At 39.1% G+C, this 27,029-nt stretch overlaps 1 protein-coding gene and 1 non-coding gene across 2 annotated transcripts in view; one reads left to right on the top strand and one right to left on the bottom strand.

Moving 5' to 3' along the window:
- The window catches only part of Camk4 (calcium/calmodulin dependent protein kinase IV), a 220,829-nt gene that overhangs the window by 56,109 nt on the left and 137,691 nt on the right, over positions 1–27,029 (top strand). The gene's annotated exons all lie outside the window — the stretch shown is intronic.
- Positions 9,646–9,749, bottom strand: LOC113834039. Its single transcript, XR_003482299.1, has one exon. It is a non-coding gene; the product is annotated as a U6 spliceosomal RNA (small nuclear RNA).

Raw genomic sequence — 27,029 nt, 5'->3', positions numbered from 1 at the left:
GTCTCTTATTTTACATTTAGCACTTTACATTCTGTCACTTAAGTATTGCCTTGGGATGGTTTTGGGAGGAATGGGAGCTTCATTTTGACCCTGTTCCTTCTTAAATACCTTAGGTTATAATGGTAACTTTTCTTAAATAAATGTAGGTAAATATTAGTGATATTAAAGCCTGAAGGTTCCCTTTGGGGGAAAAAAAGCCTTAGAAGTTTGATTCTTAGCCATCTTTCTTTTGCCATTAATAGGTTATCTCCTTTATAACCTTCAAAGTCTATAAGCAACTTAATCTTAAAACTAAGCATGGGATTTGCTATTACTTCTCTGTGGACAGCAATTTGAGGATTGAAATTGACCATTTTAAATGAAAACCCCTGCCTGACTGAATTCTGTTCTGCATTCTTCATTGCATCTGTATAGCCATGATGTGCTACTGGAAAAGTTATCTTTGTTCTCTTTTCTGAGAGGAAACAGAGGAGGAGTAGATCTGGGGGAGACGGGAGGTGGGGCAGAAACTGGAGAGAGTGGCAGGAAATTGTATTGTATTAGAGAAAAATTTTAAAAAAGTGAAGACAATAAAAAAGATATTGGCACAGGCAGATAAATTTTGAACATACAGATTTTACAGTCCAAAGACTCGAAGTTCCTTGGATGGCAGTGGTATTTGAATTCTAGTGATGTTATTGTGGTTTCTAAGGCCATAGGCATGGACTACTCAAGATGGAGTCCACTAAAGAAAGAGCCCGTCCTTGGCTTGATCTTGTAGCAGTTGGATGAAAGCTATCCGTTGACTCAAACACTGGCATGTACTTATGTTGTGTCATAGAGCATTAGGGCCACCATCCATCACTGAGAAACCCACAGCAGACTTTCTGGGATTACAAATGACATTAAACTCAGCCAATTGCTTGTCATGGTTTCAACAGACCTGTAGACATTTTATCTTTACTTCCCTTGGGAACTTCCGTGGAAGTTTCCCTTAATAAAGGGCATCATTCATACAGTTCTGAAAGAGTGAAGCTTGCCCATATCACCTTGCAGCTGATCTTGCAGTTGTTATAGCAGAGCACAAGTTTTTTTTTTTTTTTTTTTGGTTTTTCGAGACAGGGTTTCTCTGTGTATCTTTGGAGCCTATCCTGGCACTCGCTCTGGAGACCAGGCTGGCCTTGAACTCACAGAGATCCGTCTGCCTCTGCCTCCTGAGTGCTGGGATTAAAGGCGTGTGCCTGGCTTGCAGAGCACAAGTTTTAATAGCCAGTCATGAAATCAGTCCCATTTCCCCCCTAAGTTTATATATTACAACTTTTTGTGTGTCTCAACTCTGCTACCACACTGCATGGGCCACCCCATACATTTCACATCATCATCGATGCTTAGAGGACCAAGTGATTGTATACTGCCTCTTAGCAGTAAGGGTGTCAAATCTGCTGAAAGCATAATTGGCATATAAAAGAGAAATTGTGAGCCTTGAAACTTTTAAATAAAGTATTAGCAGAAGCAATTCGTGCTTATTTCTAGGCATGGTTAACAATTATTCAATCGTTTTAGTATGTGGTATAACTTGGAAAAAGCAAAGCTCATATATGATAACTTTTCCTTTTTAGAACTTAAAGAGTTAACCTATTCTATTAGTTTATGTTGCAATAACTGTAGCAGAATTTTAAGGTATTTTCCAAACAGGCCTGATTGCTACTCAGATCTTAAAGTTTTGAACAGGAGGGATCTTCCTTTTGCCTCCAGTCTGGAGAACTAATTCTAGCACTTTGCAGATTGCACAGGGAAGACTTACTTTGTCACATCAATGCCGTTACAGACTACTGGGCAGCTTCACATACCTGCCTGTCTCTCAAATGGACACTAGCTGGAGTCTATATCTATTTGCATTTTATAGATTTACACAATAATGTGTTTCAATATGAAATGAAGAGAAATACTTTTAACTGTTTTTGTGGTTAACCTAATAATTCAGAGTAATTTGGGAAAAGGCTATTCAAAAGTATGAAAGAAAAAGATATACGTATTCATATATAAAAGCATGTATACTATATTATATGAATTCATATATGCATGCATGTATATAACAGATACACACAAACATGTGCACACACAGAATTGCCAGGTCTGTGTAAGTGAGTAGCTGAGAGAACAAAGTATGCATCACGTATGCAGTGCTCCAGGTGATGTGTCCTAAAGGGAACAATGCTGTGTGCAGATGGATGTACAAATTTTTATTTAGCAATTGGATCTATTATAGTGAGTCTCAAGCAGAGGGCTTTTATAAGTGTCTGTTTCTGAGCAAGGTTTACTAGGTGTCCCAAACTGGACCTTTTTCTCATTCAAAGCACAAGCAAAGATCCCTCCTCAGTTCTTTTCTTCCAAAGAAACAGATGGAGAATAAACAACTGGCTTAAGTGATCACAGAAAAATTCCAACATACTTATATAAAATGACTGTTTCTTTTCTGTGTGAAAAAGAATTGAAAATGTTGTAAGATTGGTTGACACCAACTCAATGGCAGTATGGTACTGCAAAATAACTTTGGGGGACAATTCTGAGCATGTTTTAGGCCTTAGCACCCCAAAATCACTGCCTTGGTATACATGGCATTTCTTGTAGTTTACAGCACAAGAGACCTATTTAGATAGGAGAATCTGTGCAATTTATCTGAAAGAAATCTGGCTTGTATCCATAAATTCCCATTGTCTCAAGTAGATTCGGTCAGAGTTTAAAGTGATTGAATCTTGACTTAAGAACTTAAGGCTGAATAACAGATGCTGCTGAGAAAAAAGACTGAAGCCAGGTAGGGTTAAGAGCTGTCTGGGTTCCTGGCCCAGGAGCTATAGTTCATTATGAGAAACCCTGACTGAGCCACTTGGAAAGATGAGCTCTGTCACCATAGCAACACTAGGACCACTTCTGCAGATCTTAGTGGTTCCTGCCAATCAGCTTCGGCCTTGAACCATCAAATCCACTTATAATGATGCCAGATGCTACATACTCAAAGCTGTACAAACCAAGCCCAGATGTGCCACAGGCAGAGAAGTAATTTTTTCTCTGAAAATTGTCTTTTCCTTCATTTATATGATAGAAAATAATTGCAAAGCCTAACTCTTTTGGTGTCAAAAAACCTTTTATTTTAGTAAACCCCAATTCATGTTACTAATTAACTGCTTATCTTTTAGAACTCATGAATAACAAGTTTTACACCTAAAGTATGAATATTGTATTTTTATTGCAGTCAATCTAAATGCAAATACACCAGTGTACCTGCGTAGGGTGTATATGTCTATTTTGCATGCATTCTCTAATATGTTTTTAGTACCTGATTATCTGGAGTTCTATGCTATTTAACCTTGAATCCTTCATGCCTACTTAGAGACCCAGACAGAGTTCATTTGGACAGTAGTGTTAGTGCAATTTGGAATGGCTAAGTTGAATGAATTAGATAGAACTACTTCTGACTTTTATGAGGCAGATGAAGTCAGTGGTGATTAGGAAATGGAGAGCTGATGAGTAAGAACTCAGTGCAGAACTGAACTCACGACGTACTGATACAGAGTTTCATTTGTGTGCTTATGAGAAGATACAGTTTTCATAAAGAGCAACAGAGTGTGCTTCCAAAATGGTGTTTTTAACTAATCACTGAACTGAACTGGAATCCAGATGCAGAGAAGGACGAGTGAAGAGCAAAGGGGTCCAGACCAGGCTGGTGAAACCCACAGAAACAGCTGACCTGAACATCGGGAAACGCTTGCTCCCCAGACTGATAGCTGGGATACCAGCATGGGACTGATCCAGACCCCAGGAACATGGGTTTCAGTGAGGAAACCTCGGAAATCTACAGGACCTCCTGAAATAGTTCAGTACTTATCCCTAGCATAGGTGAAGACTTTGGGAGCCCATTCCACATAATACTCCCTGAGCTAAAAAACTTGGGGGTGGGCCTAGGCCCTATCCCAAAGTATACGATAGACTCTGATGACACCCTATGGAAGGCCTCACCATCCAGGGGGAGCAGAAAGGATATGAGATAGGTAGGGTTTTAGTTGGGGATGGTGGTAGGGGAGGACGGGAGGGAGAAGGGAACTGGGATTGTTATGTAAAATAATCTTGTTTCTAATTCAAATAAAAAATTATAAAAAAAAAAACAAAAGAAACCAAAATGGTGTTTTTGTGTATGGGGCTGTGGTTTACTAATGAAAAGGGACATTCCCAGACATCACTGTTGGGGTTGGGGGCAGGCATTGAAATAGATCAAGCTTTATTTTTTATTAACTTTTTTTCTCAGAGGAAGTCTTTATTTGGGATTATAGTTCAAGAGGGATAAGAATTCGTCATAGCTAGGAGGTATAGAAACAGGCCGGCATGGTGCATGCAGTAGCAGAATGAGTGCTCACATATACAATGGCAAGAATAAAACAGAGATAGAGAGATGACTGGAAACATTGTGAGTCTTTAAACTTTCAAAGACCACTTGCACTAGTAGGCTTTCTTCAGTAAGGGTGTGCCTCCTAAACTTGCTCAAACAGTTCTGCCATCTGGGCACCAAGTCAGTTTAAGCTTTTAAATGACTCTTCTGGAAGAAGAGCAGCAGGTGATAATTTATACGATTATGGGGATAACATCTGACTTAGAAGCCGTCTTTAGCAATTCATACTGATACAGAGCCCCCCAAAAGCAATGGGTACCTTCCAAGGAAGAAAACAAACGAAATCATTGAAATTCCTTTTTGTTTGAGACTCAAAATAAGCTTCCCAGTTATATGACCTACTTACTCATCAGGTTGTAAGCCTTTAAAACTCTTCTCTTTAATACCTATGCTTCTTTCCCTCTATAGTGCTGTCTTGTTATAATTAAAGTATTTGCAGATGATCAAACACTTGGTAAAGAAAAGCAAACACTCCCAAAGTCTAAATACAGTTGTTTCTACAGGAAAACCAACTGTTCTGTTAAAATTCTAGGCGGACTGACCTAGATCTATAAACTGAAAGGTTTGCCAAGACATGTGCAGCCGTGTAAATCTCTGAGATGTGGGTTATTTAAGCAGATGGTAACTCTGTCACAGTGAGCACTATATGCAAATTGACAGTGAGCAGAACTCTAGGGGAAGCAGGCTGGAGAGGAAGAACAATCTCACTGTGGACCTCTGAGAATTTTAATTAAAGCACAGAGTGGAAATTTAGAGTGCTTGGATATACTTCTTCAGAATATTAATTGAATATTAGTATTGGTTGGATTGTTGCTAAGATACCAGCCCTGGGGAGGCCCAGGAAGTTGTGGAGGCCGCTTTTGCTAAGTTTTGGGTGTGACTTGGCCATGCTATTTCTATACTCTCATATGTGATCTGGAAGGAACAAGAAAGGCGAGGTAATTCTTTGCTGTGTTCTTGATGTTGGCAAAGGAGGCTGAAGAGTTTCCTTCCTTTGTTTTCCGTGTCACTGTCCTTTAGCTGAGATATTGTTTGGCAGGTGTCAAGACAAGTCCAGTCATTCCTGAGTGGCATATTGGACAATCCTATGTGGTCTTGTTCTAGGATCTGTTCCCAGGGATGAGCTGTTATTCCATCCTCACCAGTGATACCATATCATGAAAGCTTTCCTTCTTGTCCTTATAACGTAGAAGATAGTAAAGTTCCATTACATATCCCAATTGCTTTAAAATTACATTAATTAATTTTCTGAGCATGTAAGGAAGGGAGTGAGCATGCATGTGCCATTGCAAGTAGAGGTCAAATGATGACTTACAGGAGCCCAGTCTCTCCTTCTGCTGTAAGTTCCGGGCATTGAATACAAGTGGTCAGGTTTGCTTAGCTGCAAACTTCTTTATTCACTGAGCCATCTTGCCAGCCCTTCTGTTCCAACTTTAACCGAGATAGCACATGGAATAAAGTAGAGCAACTTCGTGCATCTAACCCAACCTTTGTTGGATCTTACACAATGCTTCTTTCTGAACTGGAAGGCACACACCTCATTTATCTTTCCATAGAAGGAAGAAGCAGGTAATGTGTCAGATGGAAGGAGTTAAGCCCACCGTTGTATAGCCATGAAATGAGAAAGAGTGAAATGTATGCATTAAACATTTATTTGGGGAAATGAATTGATAAGGGTTCAGAGTATGTTTATGAATTACACAGGAACTCATGGCAGCTGTAGTGCCCTGCACAAGATTCAGAGATCAAGCCAGTTAAAATTTTCAGCATTAAAAACAGGAATTGTTAAAAAAAAATCAACATCCGACTCCAGCAGAGGAGTTAGTGGCAGGTGATGGTTGTTGCAGGAAGGAAAGTCACTTTTCTTTGGGGGCATGGCCACTAGCCATTGCCCAGGTCCTAATGGGTGTCCATACCCATGTGCATATGGCCAGCACTAATTGGATTCTGGGTTAGCAATAAATAGACAACAGACAAATACATACTTTTAAAGGGAGTGCATGATGGGCTAGAGAGATGACTCAGTGGTTAAGAATACCATTCTTCTCTCAGAGATACTGGTAATGGTTCCTGGCACCCATGCTAGGTGACTCATAACCACCTGTAACTCAGGTTCTAAGGGATCCAACATCTTCTGGCCTACACTGCCCTTGATGGACATAACCTCATGCAGGCACACACATATACATAAAAATAAATAAATGAAGCTAAAAACTAAAACCATGAAGTTGGAATGGAGATGTATTGGGGGGGGCTTGGAGGAGGATTGTAAGTGAAGAGTAGGGGTTAGGTGTGATGGAGATACATCGTGTACATTATACATTTTTCAAAGAATAAATAAAAAATGTTATTAGAGCCAGAACCTGAAAGCAACCTAGCTGCCCCTCAACCGAAGAATAGATATAGAAAATGTGGTACATTTACACAATGGAGTATTACTCATCGGAAAAAAAACAATGGAATCTTGAAATTTGCAGGCAAATGGATAGAACTAGAAGGAACCATCTTAAGTGAGGAACCCAGTCATAGAAAGACAAACATAAGCTTTCATCCAGTAGCTGATGGAAGCATAAGCATAGATCCACGGCTAAGTACTGAGCCAAACTCCTGGAATCCAGTTTCAGAGAGGAAGGAGTGACGAACAACGGGGTCACGGCCATGCTGGGAAAACCCACAGAAACAGTTGACCTGAGCAAGTGGGAACTCATGGACCCCAATCTAACAGCTGGGGAACCAACTAGGACCAAACCAGGTCCCTTGAATGTAGGTGCTAGCTAGGAACACTGGGCAGTCTATGGGGCCTCTGACAGTGGAACAAGAATGTATCCCTAGTGCAGGAAAGGACTTCGGGAGCCCATTTCCCATGGAGGGATACTCTCTTGGTCTAGATACACAGGGGAAGTCCTAGGCCCTGACCCAAAAGACTTGAAAGATTTTTTTTGGTGATCCCTCATGGAAGGCCTCACCTTCGTTGGGGAGTGGATGAGGGATGAGAGGATGGGAGGGAGAGGAAACTGAGATTGATATGTAAAATAAGATTGTTTCTAATTTAAATAAAATTTATAAAAATGTTATTAGGATTAGTTGAAAGTGGATATTTCTCACGCAATGCTGTTAAGAAGAATTTTTTTGTTATCAGGGCAGCAAATTTATTACATAATCTTTTTCCTTTCATTTTTCCTTCAAAGAGAGAGTCAAAAGAGAAACACAAATAGGGCAGTGTGACTAATACCACTGGGTCACAGATAGAAAGATGGGTAATCAAGTCGATATGTGATTTTGTGTGACATTTAAGTACAACTGTATGAATGATTCCCTAATTATCTTATTTTACTTGAAAAAGTTTGAAGGCTAGTGTGGAAAATAAAAACATTTCAAGTACAATGCTAAAAAAATAGTCTCCTTAACCATTTAGTGAGTTTTGTATATGTGTATAGTTTGTTTTGGTCAGTTTCTCTAGGTAAACATTTCCCGAACAAACATCAGACAGTTACCTCCCCAAATTAGGAAAATCTGAGAGATTTTAAGAGTCAAAGAGGTAGATGAGAAAAATGAAACGGTGTTCGGGACACAAACAGGACAGTTGCTGGTACGAACTCACATCAGTTGTGACAGTGTGCAAGTAACCTACACAAGCTCAAGTCAGAAAAGATGGAAGGAGGAGCTGGCCACAGAGCCTAGCTGAGGAGCTTGTGGAAGTTGGTGACTGGGAGAGTCATTTTCTTCAAGAATGTGGCCCCTGAGTGGCTTCTTGTGCTCTGTCTCAGAGTCCGACACCCATGCATATGCTGGCAGTGTCAAGTGGACAAACAACCAAACTGCCATGATGTTGGGAGAGAATAGTGGTGGTAGGGACAGGGAAGGAATTAGAGTAGAGAGAATGGGGAGTGGACATGATCAATGCACCTTGTACAAAATTCTCAAACAGTAAAAGAGAAGCAATGAAAATACATGTCTTTCATATTTGATAACCTTTTCTTTTTCCTGCATGTGTACCATAACTAATGGTTGCCCCAAATCAACATAAAATGTTTTTTATTTTCTCCTTAAGACAAAGGAAGACATTTCCCAAGTGTTTGGCTGTAAAATATAGCATCACTAAAAAGTCATATGCATGTAGATTGAGTTTGACATCGCCAAACATCTGTGCAAAAGAAGCTGGCCTTACATTTTTACTTGATCACTACTTTGTTAATTATATATATATATATATACATATATATATATGTATATATATATAAATGCATACATACATATAAATTATGGAAAATAAGAAAAAATAAAATAACCTTATCCAACAGTCTAAAATATATATAAATATAAGTGATTGAGTTACGACAGTATTCTGTGATTCCAGATGCTGATTCTCCTCCCTCTCCTGGCTCAGTTCACTTCTGCAATTATGCCTCCTTTCAGGTTTTTTTTTTTTAATATCTAGATGTTCTTACATACATGGCCACAAAACTGTATTCCAAGGATTTGAGTTGTTCTTTTATGATTAAGACCCTACTGTATGTGCATTTTTTATTTCTTTTTCATTGAACAATGTGCTTTCTGAACTCTATCCCTTGTTTCCCTGGAATTCAAACATATTTAATTCATCAGCATTATTATATTCACTTAGAAATAGCTATTGCTAATTTAATTGGCAATTTTATTAAAGGAGCCCGTTCTAACATTTTTTAGTTGTAGCTTTTTATCACATTGCTTTGTATATATGGGATGGAAAACGTAAAAACTGTTAGTTAGGATATGTCTAAAAACCTCTTCACATTCAGTGTTGAATTATGCTCGACTCCCTGCTTGATTGACTTGCTAATACTTACTCTTTATCTTGAGTGTCATTCAGTGAGCTGTCAAAAGTATTGACGAATGAGCATTCTCCAAAGAATGCTCTAGCAGTTAGTTCTTTCAGGCTTCTCACCTGTGCTCTATTCGTGTTCTTTCTCTTACCTGCTTGATGGGCCCAGAGGTGTGGGTAGCAGTTTTTAGTTAGCCTTTCCACTTTGTGCCCGCTCCTCCAGTAGTCCTCCTCTGTGTGCCGAATGCCGCATTACAGGCCTGGAGTTGTCCCAGTGTGCCATCACCAGCAATAACTGACTTGTTGTAGCTGTCTCTTTTGAGGCAGGAGTTTGCTCTGGGCTGTAACTCCCTACTAGGCAAGACTGCCACTGAGCTCATGGTAATACTCCTGCCTCAGCATCTTGAATATTGGGATGACATATAATATGGAATGCTTCATGAATTTGTATGTCATCTTTGCTCAGGGGCTATGGCAGTCTCTGCATTGTTCCAATTTCAGCATGTGTACTGTAGAAGCAAGTATATCTGTGACATTCTTAATGGTGACAGGATCATGTCTGTTGTTTAGGCAACTGCAACTGTATGATAGTATTCATTATGAAAAAATCTTTATGTAGTTAATATAGATCAAACTGGAAAAATCTTGAAATTGGTTAAATACAGTTCATTAATTCATTTTAATTGATAAATTGTTCTCTATTTTCAAAATAACATTGTAGTAATCAAGTCCCATGTATGTATTTAGATTGTTTCATTTTTTGACATCTTACTTCACAGTGAAATTTTTTATATGTGAATTGTGTCATGCTGTTTACAATAAGTATTTGCAAGTAGGTATGAACTTTAATGTGTAATTGAAACAAATCAATAAACTAATAACAAGGCAGCTATTAAGTGAAAATTAAAGTCTCTCCTGCTTTAAACATTATTTTCATAGTGAACTTTAAATGGCATGCTTTGTATCTCACCTATAACCCCATTACACTGGAATCTTAAGAGCTATATTAATGACTGGTATCAACAAGTATTTTGTATTTAAATTTGTCATGATTTTCACATATATAAAAGTGGGTTTAATCAAGAATACATCAGTGAGTATGTTAAATCAAAATACATTTTTATGGAGATTCTGGTCTTGGAAGATACTCTATCCAATAATATGAGAATTATAACAATGAACCATAAGAAACAAGAGCTATGAGTTTTTCCATCATCACTCTGGCTCAGCATCTTTCCCTGTGCCAAACTTGTCATTTCAGGTTTGACTTCTTAACCTGAGGGCCAAGTGTGTACTTTGAACAAGGCACAGCCACAAGCTTTGTCTATATGTGAGCTAAGTGCCCCTCACACACCACTTCCTGGTCAAATTCCCAACACTACACCATGTGGTGAGCTGTGGAGATTTAAAGGCTAACAATGAGTTAAAAAGCACCTCAAGGATGTTATTGTCCTTAATTTGCAAGTTAAAGTTATTTGTGTTTTCCTAGGATTTTTGATAGCCAACAGTTATGTAGTCAGATTTTGTTTTTCAGCTAATCTTTTTCTTTCTGATTTTCAAACTGTGAGAAAGTGATCATCCCCCCCAAATGACAAACTGTCTCACAAAATTATACATAGAGCCTGATTGTTTATCAATAGAAGCTAGTATTATGTCTTACACTTCATAGCCTGCAAATATTGATGATTCCTGTTTTTTAAAAAAAAACATTCCCCATATGATACAAGTGGAATGTTGGCCACTGAAATAAAATATGTGCCACATATTGTTCTTTTGGCTGAAACATAAAAATGAAGCCTTCTCCATGGAGTTGAAACAACAGCAACAAAACCCACTTTTTGTGTTTTCATTTTGATTTTTTTGTTTTGTTTTGTTTTTTGTTTGTTTCATTGTTTTTTCCAAGACTGGGTTTTCTGTGTAGTCCTGGCTGTCCTGGAACTCACTCTGTAGACTAGGTTAACCTTGAACTCACAGAGATCTTCCTGCCTCTGCCTCAGGAGTGCTGGGATTAAACACATGCACCACGACCATCCAGCCAAAAAACACTTTAAACCGATGATAGTAGAGCAAAAGGAAAAAAATTCCACTATATATTGGAGAAGACATATGCCACTGAATAGTTTATATTTAATTTTGGAGATGAAATGAACACACACACACACACACACACACACACACACACACTTAGGGTGTCCAGGTCTCTGCATGCATTAGGTGTGTTGCTCTATTTATACTTTCCAGTATCTGATATGCTAATGTGATTCAGAAAGTTGCCAGTATCACCTAATGGAAATCAGTTTGCTGTGGCATTTTAGCAACTTAATGGCTCAACAACATAATGTATCATATGCTATTAGCAAGATGATACCTATTAGCTTTTCTGAATTTTTCCCATAAACACACTTAAAAGCATTGCCAAAATTGAGTTTTCTGTGAACTGACGCTACCCACTATGCTGTGAGCCTAGCCGAATTCAAAATGTGTGTGTGTGTGTGTGTGTGTGTGTGTGTGTGTGTGTGTGTGTGTGTGTGTGTTGATAGTTCTCTCCCCTTCAATTTTTACCTGCCTGCACCTTTCTTCCCTTAAGGTCCCCACTCTTCTTTTCTTTTCCTAAAGCCTGTGTTGTAAAACAGTTCTTCCAGAGATATTTGGGGAATCACAAGTAATTCAGTAATTCAGTCCCGTGATTTCCTTGTTGAAAAGCTGACTGATGGATGGGGACACATGAATCTTTTCTTAAGAGTGGACTAACTCACCTTTATCCTTTTAGGTTTGCCTTGCTGTCAGGCTCCCAGGTTCTGTAGAGACTGCAGACTTCTGCACTTCCCTTCCTGCCTCTGGGAAGTGTAAGGGGCTAGTTGGAAAAAGTGGACCATGGAAAGAGATGGAGCAGCCAGAGGAGTTAAGATGGAAATGTACTATTGAACTGGGCAATTGTAATAGTGGATAGTCCACAGACATCAACAAGAACAACAACAGAGCTTTGGTTAGTGTTTCAATAGAAAACAACTTCCATGTCGTGTTTTTTATGAGGTTCTGAATCCTTAGATTGGACATACTTGTTTTTTTTTAAACATTTTTACTTATTTTAGAAGCACTCTTATTTACTTATCCATCCCCCCATTCCCTATCCCTCCCATCCTCCCATGCTCCCCACCAACCCCCCAATCCACCTCCCACTCACTCCCCAGGGATAGTGAGGCCCTCCATGGGGGAACCATCAAAGTCTGTCACATCATTTGGGGGAGGGTTCAGACCCTCCTTCCTGTATCTGGGCTGCAATAGTATCCCTCCACAGGGAATGGGCTCCCAAAGTCCATTTGTGCTCTAGAACACTGGTTCCACTGTTAGAGGTCCCATAGACTACCTTGGCTTTGAATGTTAACGTGTCATTTGGTAACAGAAAGAATTGTTAAATACAAGGAAAATTTGCATTTCAAACATACTTATGACAGTGACAATAGAAAGTTTCATTGACTTTTATTGCAAAAGACTTATAGATGCAGACAATTATATAAAATGTAGTTAGTCCCTCCAGTAAAATTTTGTAAGTAAAACCACAACCCAAGAAGAGAAATGGGAAATGAGGGTACCCAGAGGCCCTGGTAGGCCCTTTGCTAATCAAATGCCTTCCTTTTATTATAATCAACTTCCTTACTATGCTTTGCTTCATGTTTTTGCTGAGCATACAGTCTTAAATAACGTAGTTTAGTCCTGCCTGTTTTGAATTTCATATAAATTAAATTATACAGTGTATAATATTTTGGCCTGTTTCTTTCACTCAAATTAAGTTTTTGAGATTTATTTGCTATTGGAGACTCTTTCGTAGCTGTTTGTTTTTTATTACCCTGTGGTATTATTTTATAAAAGTATACCTTGATTTATCTCCCACTTTGCTGACAGACATTTGGGCTGTTTCCAGGTTTTTTTGTTGTTAGGTTTTAGGTTTTGATGTTTTCCGAGGTCTCACTGTATAGCTCAGGATGGCCTCAAACCTACTATGTAGCTCCTGAGTACTGGGATTATAGGCATGTACCACCAACCTTGACTTGTTTCTAGGTTTGGTCTTAACTAGGAATATATGTGCAAAAGTGTCTCATGAAAGTGAGATTGATGTTCAAAAGGGATGCACATTTTAACTCTTACATGATGTAGGTTTTTCTTTTCCATTTATGCCCCTACCAGTAGGGCATGAAAGTTTTCATTTTGTTTTTGTGTTTGTGGGTGGGGGTGGTGTTGAAGCCAGAAGTTTATGTTGGGTTACCTTTCTTATTCCTTGCTCTGTGTTACCCTCTTTGACAGGGTTTCTCTCTGAACCCAAACCTTGGTGTTTCAGCTAGACTGGCTAGCCAGCTTCATGGATTCATCTCTCTCTGACCCCCAGTGCTGGGGTTGCAGAGACCAGCTGTTTGTGCTGGACCCGAATTTTTGCAGCAAGGACTTTACCGACTGAGATGTCTCCAACATTAAGGGTTATTTTTATTTGTTTTTGTGGTACTCGAGTCTGAGCCTAGAACTTGGTGCAGCTAGGCAAGTGGTTCACTGCTGAGATATATTCCACATCCCCAAACCACAGTATTATGGAGTTTTTCCTGATATATTTTACTTAAACATTAAAACTTAAAAATTTCTGTTTACCAACAGTTGAATGCCATTCCATGCATATTCACTTATTTAGATTCTTCTTGTTATGGAGTCTGTTCAGGACCTTTGCCTATTTTTCTATTGTAGTGTGTGTTTTTGTGTTGGTTTGTGGAAGTGGGCTCTGTATTACAGTTACAACCTTTCCTTGCCTTCTTTCCCCTTACAGCAGAACATGGGCAAGAACACTCTTATGCCATTGCTTTATTAGGGACTGAAATCCCTGCAAAAAGAAAGCAGAGCAGGAGAAACCCTGCTTAAATGATACAGTGCTGAGCAGGTGGCCACTAGGTGTCACAGATTTCTCAGAGTCAGAGAATTGTTCTATAAGAACAATCAATGATCTGCCAGCCTCTCAAGACCTCATTGAAGGAGAACAGGGAAGCACCTGCCTGTGACTGCCTGCTGTTGGTCTCTCCATAGGCTGTTAACTACCACACACTTCCAGGCTGTGTGTACATGTGTGAGTACTGGGTGGGACCTTGTGGTCTGATAGCAACAGAGACCAAAGCTTTTGGTCAGAAAGAAAACACCATGTGGGGGGGGGGGTCACCCCACATTCCTGCTCCTCCATTGTCACTGTACATCAGAAACTAGTTCCTTGGAATGTCATCCCCACTCTAGCACAAAGGTCCCTGCTTGTACCGCTGGAAGCTAAAATCCTGTTTCTCTGAGATTTATGTAAATGCAGACACATAAAACCAACAGGAATATGCTGAGTGGTGGTGGTGCATGCCTTTAATCCCAGCACTTGGGAGGTAGAGGCAGGTGGATCTCTGTGAGTTCAAGACCAGCCTGGCCTACAAGAGCTAGTTCCAGGACAGCCTCCAAAGTCACAGAGAAACCCTGTGGACTTTGGAAAAAAAACAAACAAAAAACACAAACAAACAAACAAACAAACAAAACCCCCAAAGGAATACATACACAGATTTGAGTTCTGTCATGAGATTTGGGTGTATATGGTCCAAATATCATTTAAATTAAGAAAATCTCACTTGGCTCCTTATGCTAAGGAAAGAATCTCAAAAATCATGTTCCTGTTATTATATACAAATAAAATTAAAGATTTTATGTGAAGTAAGACAAAAACCTTGAAAGAATTGCTCATCTTTATGTTAGAGGTAGAAGGAGGCATTGGATTTAATTATTGAGTGGAAGGTATGTTCATTATTTGTTCAAAAATTAATGAGAGTTTGCCACCTCTCACTGAACAGTGTGGCCTCCAATTTGATTTGACAATCTCTGTTTCCATATTTAATAGGCACCCATCACATTTGTGATGAGCAGAAATATGATAAATATTGAAGTGTCAAACTAGCAATAGGAAGAGAAATAGCCACTGATTTGTCCCCTTATAGTCTTGGCTCTTTTTTGATACATATAAGCATACTGAGTTGATTTATTTAATGTTAACCAAAGCAGGGGTAGTTTCTATTTGTCCTAATATCTTTATAACACTGCTAAGTACTTTGTATTTTCTAAAGTTTCTCTTAAGACAATGATTTGCCAATAGTTTTAAACTGTATGAGAAGCTATGCTTTCTTAGAATATCTTTCCCTTATCTCTATTGAATTGTATTTTTTATTTGTCTCTCTTGAAAGTATATTTTATAAGGGTAGTGTGTAAATGTTATTTTTTGTGTTAGTGTTTTTGTGCTTAAGAGAGAAAATGTGAAAACTACATGGACATTTTTTTTTTGAACACACTACACTAAAATCTGTAGTCTGCAGGGGAATTCAGAGACGTGTATTTGCAGTGGATTTTATTTCTATCAAACAGTAATTGCATAGCCCCGGTCATGCTGTCACTGGGTCAAGACACTGAGTCAGTCTGACAATGGCACCAAGGACATTGTTTCCTCACAATTATGTCCATGATGTCACCCTCAAATGTTACAGTATACCTGAAGCACACTGGCCTTCAGTAACCTCTATATCACTATCATGAGTTAATTCTCAATTTCCATTGAAGTTTATGTTCTCAAACTGAACAGTAGCCACAGATTATTAACAAATAAAATACCGTAACATAAGTATTCGTGTGCGTGTGCACATGGGTGTGTGTGTGTGTGTGTGTGTGTGTGTGTGTGTAGTAGGAAGTGTAGTGAAAACATGCCTTGCTTTATTGTTATAGATTAGAACATTACTTTGAATGTTTGGACCTGAGAATGCAGCTCAGGGGAGGCTGCAGCTCAGGGGAGGCTGCAGCTCACTGCAGGGTGAAGCTTACTGCAGGGTGCAGCTCAGTGCAGGGTGAAGCTCGGTGGCAGGGCACTTGTCTGTCTGGCATATGTGAAACTCTAGGTTCAATCCCCAGCACTGTGGAGGAAAGGAAACAAACTGAATACTAAAAACCCTTCCTCCTTGGGCGTAAGATTTAGCTCAGTAATAAAGCATTTACCAGCAAGTTTCTGGGTTCCATACCCAGCACCACCACATGTAACCCCCCACCTACCCACCACACTCGTTTTGTCTTAATAGTATAGTATGGAAGTGCTAAGTCCATGCTCAGCTTTAGATAATTGTAAATTTAATTCTTAAAATATGTTTGAAATACCTTTTTTAAAATCCTTCTGCCGAGGCATGCATTATCTCCCATCTATTTTTCTCTATTTTCTCATTCTTATCCTGATTACAGTTCTCCCTCCCTCTGCTCCTCCCAGTTCCTCTCCATTTTCCTTCCCATCTGGATCCACTCTTTCTCTCTCTTATTAGAAAAAAGCAGGCCTCTAAAAGATGACAACAAAACAGACCAAAATAAAATAAAATAAAACAAAAACCATCACTTTGAAATAACTTTTTCCCCTTTCCATCCCTGAAATTATCTTTAAAATATTTCTTATGGAACTTAATACATGACTGTGGCAATCCACCTCTCTTTAAAGTGGTACCAAAGTCCTGTGCCAAAGCCCATTGGTGTCCAGGTGTGTCCTCTACCTAGGGTTGTTCCTAACATCAGTGTGCATTCATCTTAACATTGTAAAACATCACAGTATCTATACCATAAATAATTATGAAGATGCTGTGGTCACTACTAAGTCATGAACAATGTATGAAACTTACGTTTTGTATTTTAAACATAAATGTTTAAATTCTGGTATCTGGTCAAGAATGTAAATCTTAAAATATAACTTGGTGAGGTAGTGTTTTGGAACTATGGGACTTTAAATGTCTTAAATATTTAAATTCCAAATTAAAAACATTTTGTGGGCTGCTGTGGCTTATAGCATGGTCGCAGTTGTTCTGGTTTTCCACCTTAACTCTTCATGATGATTCTCCAAAACTGACTTTCTGTTTCACTCCTGTGTAAGTTTAAAATAGAGATGGAAGTCAGAATGTGAACAAGCAAGCAGGATTGTGTGAAAATAACATGATATAGGAAACAACAAACGTCTTTTAAAATACGATGGTGGTCTACATGGGTCCTGTTCTTCCGTATTGAAAGATATCTCATTTATGTGCATCATTGCTTACTTCCTGATCAAAAAATGATGACATCAGTATTCTATTACTGTCAAATCAAAGGAAATGTATGGGAATTTTGCTTCAAATTAAATTCAAGAATTCTAGACTGAAATGCTTCTCAAGAATTTTTTTCTCTTTTAGCTCCCAATGTGGTGTCAATGAAAATCATAATTAATGACAGTGTGAAGACTGAGGCTAACCCCGCTCTGTCTATAAATGGTTTTCCTAATAAGCAAATATGGTTTAAGGTGGAATTCTCATAGAATCACAGCTTATGGAGCATGTATGGCAAAGGACGTGCTCTGCATTTGCTCTAAAGTATATCTGGGGACCTTCCTGCTGGAAGACACTTGCAGCATTCTGAAACATTCAGACCCCAGGCTCCTACTTCTTCTACCCTCATTTTGGTTGTTAGGGGACCACAAGAAAAGGGCATGGTCTTTTGAGCCAACAGTTTTCTTGGAAGCCTTTTTGCCATAGTGTTTTTGAAAATAGAGGTGAAGCACATGGTTAGAATTAGAGTTTTTGAGTTATCTTTTGAGTTCTGAATCTGTCATAAATCTGTGGTTATTGTGTAGTTGGTTATAGTGATTTTCTTCAAGGAAGGGTTGCTTTATTTTACTAATAGCATCAGTGGTAGATGGTAGTAGGTCTGCATAGCTTCTTCTATTTGGGCAGATGTAATTGATACAGTCTTTTAGAAAATTCACTTGTAAAAAAGAAAAATACATAATTCATAGAACAGCCCTCCCTCTAGAAACTGACAGCTCTCTGGCAGCATGCCAGCATCCCACCTCCACCCCTGGGGTTTGGCAAATATCAGTGTGTTTATTGGCTGTGTGGGTGAGAGGAGCATCTGGCAGCTAGACATAATCTTCCTCTTCGAGAAGCCAGACTTCCCTTCAGGAAGTATTTGGAAATATAGAAGCCCAAGGAATACAGTTCCATCATAATCACTGTGACATTCCATTCCTCAGAAAGAAGTGACAGGAAAGTTTCCATTGATGATGGGTAGCTTTCCTTAGGGTGTCCTAACCAAGAATTTGTGGATCATAAAATCATTTAAAACTCTCTCTCTCTCTCTCTCTCTCTCTCTCTCTCTTTCTCTCTCTCTCTCGTGTGCGTGTGCGTGTGCGTGTGCGTGTGCGTGTGTGTGTGTGTGTGTGTGTGTGTGTGTGTTCGAATATCATGGTGTTCATGTGGAGATCAGAGGACAACATGCAGCTCGACTTTCACCATTTAGGCCTCATGGATCAAACTCAGGTCATTAGGTTTGGAGCCATGTGCCTTTACCTTCTAAGACTGCTTTCTGGCCTCTTCCAAATCTTTTTAAAGGGGCAGATAACTGACTCTAACCTTTGCAATCAGTTACCCTTGTCTTCATTTGTTTAAATATGTATTTGCTTTCTGTGATTCACTTATCAAATAAGTATCTTTTACAAAAGATAATTTGTCAAGTATATGCATATATTGACTGTAAATTAATATAGTTAAATAAATAAATCATAGCTGGAGAGAAGTTGGGCTAGGGTAAAATGTTATAAGCCCCTAATGAATGGCAGTTTCAAAAACAAGTGGAACACTCCCTCTGAATGTTGTGTCGGATGATGAGCCCAGTGGCTGCAGGGTGAGGCATTACCAATTCAGGAGCAGCAATTTTAGATTTGTGCAAAATACCCACCAGATTAGGGCTTGTTCTGTTCTGAGTTTTTACATTTTAGGTGTAGGTGTGGCATGAACTGAGGAAAGGGCTTTGGTTAGTGAAACTGTTGTTAATGAAAAGCTTTATGAGGTTATAAAAAAGTGAATTCCAATTCTCATAATTATTTGATGATGGATATAAAATCCTGCATTTGGTTGCTTCTACTGGTAGCATACCCAACGTACTCTTAATGCATTAAAAATACATTAAAACCAAACTAGAATTCTATTTGTTAAAAAATTGTTTTGTTCAATTGCCATTGTAAAATTCTAGCAGTGTTTAAGATTAAATCTAGAAACTTAAAAATCCAACTGGAAACAGTAAAGTGTTTTCCTTTCTCTTTTCCAGAAATAGTCAATGCCTGTGTGGACACCATGCAATTAATTTCAGTACTTGATTGTGTAGGCAACTTAACTTATGTATGCTTTCTCACATTTCCTGGAGCAGTGTGGCATTCCAAAGACAACCTAAAATGTGAGAAAATAGCTCAATGTACTGTATCAAGCCCACATGAAATATGTTTTTAACTCCCTTAAAAATACATTCATGGTTCCCTGTAACTTTCTAAGCCATGTTGGAGCTTGAGGGAAAAGAACAATTAATTCAGCTCCATTGGATCCACTTTTAGTTAAAATTATGTTTTCTTTAGCATGGATGAAATTCATTGAATGGCATTTATTTAAATATAAATAATCTTGTCTATTAAGCTTCTGTTGTCCTTTTAAACTTTGTACCAAATGCAAGGCCTTTATATCCTCCATCCAGGAATTGGCCAAGGGGTTTTGGTAAAGAGACCTTTGAAGTGGTAACACATTTTTCATGGTGCCTACACAGACATCTGCGTGTCAGACTCTACCATACAGCATCCTACTGAAATGTACCCTTATACATTTGGAGTAGTCCTTCCCAGTGTCATCAGCCCATTGGGTCAAATCTGAGGCTTCTCATCTGTAGTTGTTAACCTCTTTAAGAAATTGCATTTTCCATTACAATTTGACACATGGGCCTTACATACTTTAGCATCTCTGTACATAGGTTATGCTTCGAAGTCTGTGGCATCTTCTAATTGTAATTGGAAGCTTCTTTGTAGTGTGTTTTAGAATTGATGTTAGCAGTTTCCTTGGCACAGCACTTGTCTTATTATTTAATTCTGATTTAGGTTTCTTTACAATGAGAATGCATTATTATTTGGCAATGGTGCACTTTTCAGTGGGCACTTATTTTTTAACTTCATTATTGTTTATTTAAAAATGCATATTCTTGTAAATAAATAGGCATTACAAACATGCATCAAATCTGAGCACTATGAAAACATGAATAAAAACACTTAAAATAAAAGCAGCAGTTTTGTTGAAGTAAAATGGTATATTTAGCTTAGACTGCTTTGAGTGATCCCCTTTGCAGAGTACAATAGCTAGCCAACTCAGTTTTGATTGTGCTAAATCCAGAAAGAGAACTAAACTGCCTCACTTTCTAGATCTGTACTTTTTCCCACTCACAGATTCTGATCTGGCAGGTAGAGTATCCTTCACAGAAGAAGACTGGGGACAGGTGTCTAGAGCTCATAGTACACAGGAGTAAGCTTCACCTGAGTTTTGCTCAACAGCTTAAAAATCACCCAAACAATTGTCAAGATAGATCCAAGGCTATAGAGAGGAACATGCCACCAAGAGAAATCTAAAGGATGAAGCAAGAGTGCAAATGGGAAGATGAATCCCACAGCGAGGTGTCTGCCATCAAGTAGAAATGACAAGAGAACTAGGCAGCAGAATGTAGGGAACAGAGATCCAGACGGGCCCTGCCTTGACACCGTGCCCATCTTTCATGCTTGGGAGGGTGTTGCAGAAAGGACCTGTGAAAACTTACTTCCTCTTAAAGGTGTATAAATCAAATTGGCTGTGTGTATGTATGTCGGTATCAGGGGCAGTATGGTGGTAGTGGTTATCAGTTGTTTCAAGAGAGAACAGTAGTGGGCTTGACTGTGTAAACAGGAACCAAGCCATCCCTTCCACAATAGTTCAGAGAAAATATAGCTCTGTAATTTGTGGCTATTATCAGTTTGTATAGCCCCTGTGCTTTTGTCCACCAGTGATATTGACATAGGACAAAGGAAGCCACAGGCTTGAAAAGCGGTTACAGGAAGAAAGAAAATAGGGCAGAAACTAATATGATGCTAGAACAAAACACACAGCCTGGCTCAGACAAGAGATTTATTTGGAGGTTGTTTGAGAAGACATCCTGCTGCTAGTCTTGCTTAGGGCATACCAGGGTTCAATTCACTGTGGTTTGACTTACATTCAAATTTGTGATGATGCAAAGAGAGAGTCATTGAGGGGAAATCATTCTTTGAATTTTGGTCTTTTTATGGGCTAATTAAATGATGTACAATACAGCTTCAGCTAGACATGGCTCCTAAGAAACCACACCATTCCAAAGGAAAACTGATTTCTCCACTGCACACAATATCACAGAACTGTAGCATTCTTTAGGTTAGGTAGTAAATGTGGTTTTCACTTAAAAATTCCATTTATGATGGCTTTATTGCAGTACTTCTCAACCTGTGGGTCATGACCCCTTTGAGGGTTGAATGAACCTTTCACAGTGATCACCTAAGACTATGGGAAAACATGCTGGGCATTGATGGCGCACACCTTTAATCCCAGCACTCGGGATGCAGAGGCAGGCAGATCTCTGTGAGTTCCAGGCCAGCCTGGTCTACAGAATGAGTGCCAGGATAGGCTCCAAAGCTACACAGAGAAACCCTGTCTCGAAAAACCAAAAAAACAAAACAAAACAAAACAAAAAAACCAACCCCCCCCCAAAAAAACACCAAAAAACAAAAAAAACAAAAGACTGTGGGAAAACACAGATTTGTATAATGATTTGTAACAGTTTCAAAATTACAGTTTTGAAGTAGCAACAAAAATAATTTTATAGTTGGGGGTCACCACAGTATGAGGAAGTGTATTAAAGGGTTGGCAGCATTAGGAAGGTTGAGAAGCACTGCTATATTGGAATTTGACACCATCAGAAGTCAAGAAGGAGCTGACATCTCAGGTATAATATACTTCATATGATCCATGGAAGAAGACAGACTGAAGAAGTTAAAAGACTTGGAGTGCAGACTTTAAGATAATTTTTTAAAGCCAGGATCTCACTATGTATCTCACCATGATTGACCTACAATTCACTATGTAGACCAGATTAACCTAGAATTTACAGAGATCTACCTGCCCCTGCCTCTTGAGTGTTTGGTTTGAAGGGATGAACCACCACACCATAGCATTTTCTTGAAGTATGGAAAATTAAATATTTTGCAAAAAATATGCTTTGGAAATAACTTTCCATTTACCTGATATGCATTGCTTAAGAGCCAATGAGCATAAATAACTGTTAGGGAGAGCCTTGTGCTAAGGCTGTGAGTGAGTGCACAGGAAGACTGCTGCTGAGGATGGGTAAAACTGGAATTGAGTGCTTGCTGGGAAACTATGAAGAGATTGGATGTGGAATAGTGTCTTGGTTTCCTTTCTGGTTGCTGTCATAAAATACTCTGACAGAAGATGCTGACTGGAGGAAAGTTCTGTTTCAGCCACAATCCCAGGTCTGTCATGACAGGGGAGTCACATGGCAGAAGCTTGAGTGAGCTGGTCACATTACACCCACAATCAGAACCAAAGAGCAAAGAACACATGCTCGACATTTCTTCTGTTCTGAGCAGTTCAGGATCCTTGCCAAGGGAATGGTTCTGCCCACAGTGGAGATGGTTCTTCTTGTCTGTGCACTTCCTGCTTTCCAGTCATTTTCATATGTTATGTCACCTAGCAACCTAGAAGATGAGAAGGAAGGGTGTGAGATGAGGTGAAGCACAAGGCAGTGAAGTTAACCAGAAATATAGAAACCATAGACCAATTGCATGCTAACAAAGTTAACCAGAACTATAGAAACCATAGACCAATTGCATGCTAATGAAGTTAACCAGAAATATAGAAACCATAGACCAATTGCATGCTAATGAAGTTAACCAGAAATATAGAAACCATAGACCAATTTCATGTTAACATCTGAATCATGAGGATGATTTGATCACACAGTAGAATTGCAACAACATATAGACAGAAACATGAGCGAGGAAAAGCTCATTTGCAGTGTTGCAGATAAGGATGCTTGCAGTCTCCTTCTGAATGATCTGCTTCTTTTTGTCTTGATGTAGGAGCTACAATTAGGAAACAACACCCAGTGGTGTATATACTGTGTTAGTACAATGAAGTTTTTGAGAGAAGTATACATAATCTTTATACTCAGATTAATAGTCTTTTGGGCCAGATTCTCCTCTTATTTTTCCTGATGTTTTGTGTGATGCTGAGGATTAAACCCAGGATTGCTACATGCCACTCAAGCACTTGATAGCTGGGCTAGGCCTCTTTCCCCTCCTTTCTGCTTAGAAATACTTCAGAGTCTATTTCCTGACTATTGATACTATAGGGATACATAGATGTAGATAAATAGCTGAGGAAAAGAACATAATTGAATTTTTATTTAAATTTATTTTTGACTGATGTACAAAACCAAAACATTTTACACATTGTACTGAATATTTTTATGCCAACTTGGCTCAAGCTAAAGTCATCTGAGAGGAGAGAACTTCAATTAAGAAAATGCCTTCTCAAGACTAGGTTGTAGACAGGCCTGTAAGGCATTTCCTAAATAGTGAGTGGTTGAAGAGAGACCAACCCATTGTGGGAAGGGCCACCCGTGGGCTGGTGGTCCTGGGTTCTACAAGAAAGCAGGCTGAACAAGTCAGTAAGCAGCACCCTGCATGGCCTCTGTGCCAGCCCCTATCTCTAGTTTCCTGCCCTATCTGCTTTCCTGTCCTGACTTTCTTCAATAATGAATAGTGATATGGAAGTGTAAGCCAAATAAACCTTTCTTCTCCAAGTTGCTTTTCGGTCATAGTGTTTCAACATAGTGATAGAAGTCCTAAATGAGACACACATTAAAGGACAGATATGTAATATTTCAGTACATGGGTACCTTAAGTAAAGTTAAACTTACCTACTTAAATGTTGATAATTTATATATAATGATTTCACATCCATTTTGTCCAGTTTTTAAAGTTTTCAGTTCACTGTTGGTATCTGAAATCAAAGTAGTACAGCAGAACTTCCTGCTCCTGCCTCACTGTGACGCTGTAGCAGTTGGTCACCCTCTCCACATCTCACCCCACTCTCCCATTCGACGTTCAACATGTGTGAGGTCAAGTCTTTTAGGTTACGTGAGTGAGAGTGTTCTGAATTGTCAGAAACTGTGTCTGGTTTGTTTCATCTGACATGATATATTCTGGTTCCTTCCATGTGTTGCAAATGACAGGATTTCATTTATTTTTATGGTTGAAAGGTGTGTGTGTGTGTGTGTGTGTGTGTGTGTGTGTGTGTGTATTTCTTTATGCATGAGTTCACAGACACTTAGGTTGTTTCTCTTGATTGCCTACTGTGAATAGTGGTGCAGTGACTATGTGAAAAGTCCACATGACACAATGTTCTCTTTTCTTTTGAAATATGAGTATCTAGATTGTTAAACCATATAAAAATTCTAAGGTTTTTTTTTTTTTTTTGAGAAACCTCTATGCTGATTTCCATAATGTCCTATACTAATTTACATTTTTACCAGTAGTATGCAAATTTTCTCTTTTCTTATACAGCCTACCAGCATTGTTATCTTTAGTCATTTGATAATAACAGTTCTTATTGCAATAAGATGTTAGCTTGATTTGGTTCTGATTTGTATTTCCCTTATCCTTGGTGATGCTTAGAAATTTTTCCATTCTTTTTTTTAATTTTTATTTGAGAAATGATCTTATTTTACATATCAATCCCCCATTCCCTTGCACTGCCATCCTCCTAAGCACCCTACCGACCCCCCCACCATCCCCACCCACTCTCCAAGGACAGTGAGGCCTTCCAGGGGGGAGTCATCAAATTCTGTCACATCATTTGGAGGAGGGCTTAGGCCTTCTTCCATGTGTCTGGGATGCAATAGTATCCCTCCATAGGGAATGGGCTCCCAAAGTCCATTTTGCACTAGGGATAAGCACTGGCTTCACTGTTAGAGGTCCCATAGACTTCCCAGGCCTCCTAGCTGGCACACACATTCTGAGGGCTTGGGTCAGTTCAATGCTGGTTCCCCAGCTTTACATTTGGGGGTCCCTGTGTTCTTACTAGGTCAGGTCAGCTGTTTCTGTATGTTTCTCCAACATGGTTTTGGCTCCTTTCCTCATCTCTTCTCCATCTCTACAACTGGATTCCTGGAGTACAGCTCGGTGCTTAACTATGGATCTCTGCTTCTGCTTTCATCAGCTACTGGATTAAGGCTCTAGGCTGTCAATTAAGGTAGTCATCAATCTCAGTATAGGGGAATGGCATCAAATGCTGCCTCTCCACTACTTCCTAGATTCTTAGTTGGGGTCATCTTTGTGGATCTCTGAACATTTTCCTAGTGCCAGATTTCTATTTAAACCAATACACGTTCCCTCTATTAAGGTATCTCTTTTGTTGCTCTCCTCTATTCCTCCCATGTCTCAGTCTTCCTGATCCTTCTTGTTTTCCTCCCCTCCCCTCTTCTCCCCTACCTCTCCCCCTTGTTCCCAATATCCTCAGGGGTTCTTGTCCCTTTCCTCCTCTTCAGGGGGACCATGTGTTTCTCTCTTAGTGTTAGAGTTAGGGTTGTTTCCTAGATTCTCTGGTGGTGTGGATCATAAGCTGGTAGTCCTTTACTCTATGACTAATATCCATATATGAGTGAGTATATACCATGCTTGTCTTTCTGTGACTGGGTTACCTTACTCAGAATGTTTTCTTCTAGTTACATCCAGTTGACTGAAAATTTCAAGATTTGATTATTGTTTTTTTTCCTACTGAATAGTATTCCATTGTGTAAATGTACCACATTTTCTCCATCCATTCTTCAGGTGACGAGCATCTAAGTTGCTTCCAGGTTCTGGCTATTACAAACAATGCTGCTACAAACATAGTTGAACATGTGTCCTTGTACGAATGTGCATTCCTTGGGTATATGCCCAAGAGTAGATTTGCTGGATCATGAGGTAGACTGACTCCCATTTCCTTGATAAATACTGATTTCCATAGTGGCCACACAAGTTTGCAATGGATGAGTGTTCCCTTTTCTCCACATCCTCTCCAGCATAAACTGTCATTGGTGTTTTTGATTTTAGCCATTCTGACAGGAGTAAAATGGTATCTCAGAGTTGTTTTGAGTTACATTTCCATGAGGGATAAGAATGTTGAACAGTTTCTTAAGTATCTTTCAGCCATTTTAGATTCCTCCACTGAGAATTCTCTATTTAGTTCTGTACCCCATTTTTTAATTGGATTGTTTGATGTTTTGATGCCTAGCTTCTTGAGTTCTTTGTATATTTTGGAAATCAACCTTCTGTCAGATGTGAGGTTGGTGAAGATCTTTTGCCATTCTGTGGGATGCCGTTTTGTCTTGCTGACTGTGTCCTTTGCCTTACAGAAGCTTCTCAGTTTCAGGAGGTCCCATTTATTAATTGTCTATCTCAATGCCTGTGCTACTGGTGTTACATTCAAAAAAGCAGTCTCCTGTACCAATTCATTTCAAGGGTACCTCCCACTTTCTCTTCTAAGAGGTTCATTGTGGCTGGACTAATGTTAGGTCTTTGATCCATTTGGACTTAAGTTTTGTGCATGGTGACAGATATGGATCTATCTGCAGTCTTCTACATGCCAGCATCCAGTTATGCCAGCACCATTTGTTGAAGATGCTTTCTTTCTTTCATTGTATAACTTTAGCTTCTTCATCAAAAATAAGGTGTTCGTAGGTTCGTGGGTTAATATCAGGGTCTTCAATTTCATTCCAATGGTCTTCCTGTCTATTTTTGTGCCAATACCAACCTGTTTTCAGGACTATAGCTCTATAATAGAGCTTGAAGTCAGGGATGGTGATGCCTCTAGAAGTTCCTTT

Source organism: Cricetulus griseus, chromosome 2 (genome assembly GCF_003668045.3).
Source record: "Cricetulus griseus strain 17A/GY chromosome 2, alternate assembly CriGri-PICRH-1.0, whole genome shotgun sequence".
Lineage (NCBI taxonomy): Eukaryota > Metazoa > Chordata > Mammalia > Rodentia > Cricetidae > Cricetulus > Cricetulus griseus.
The sequence above is the reverse complement of the archived record's forward strand: the minus strand, read 5'-3'. Positions and strand labels throughout refer to the sequence as shown.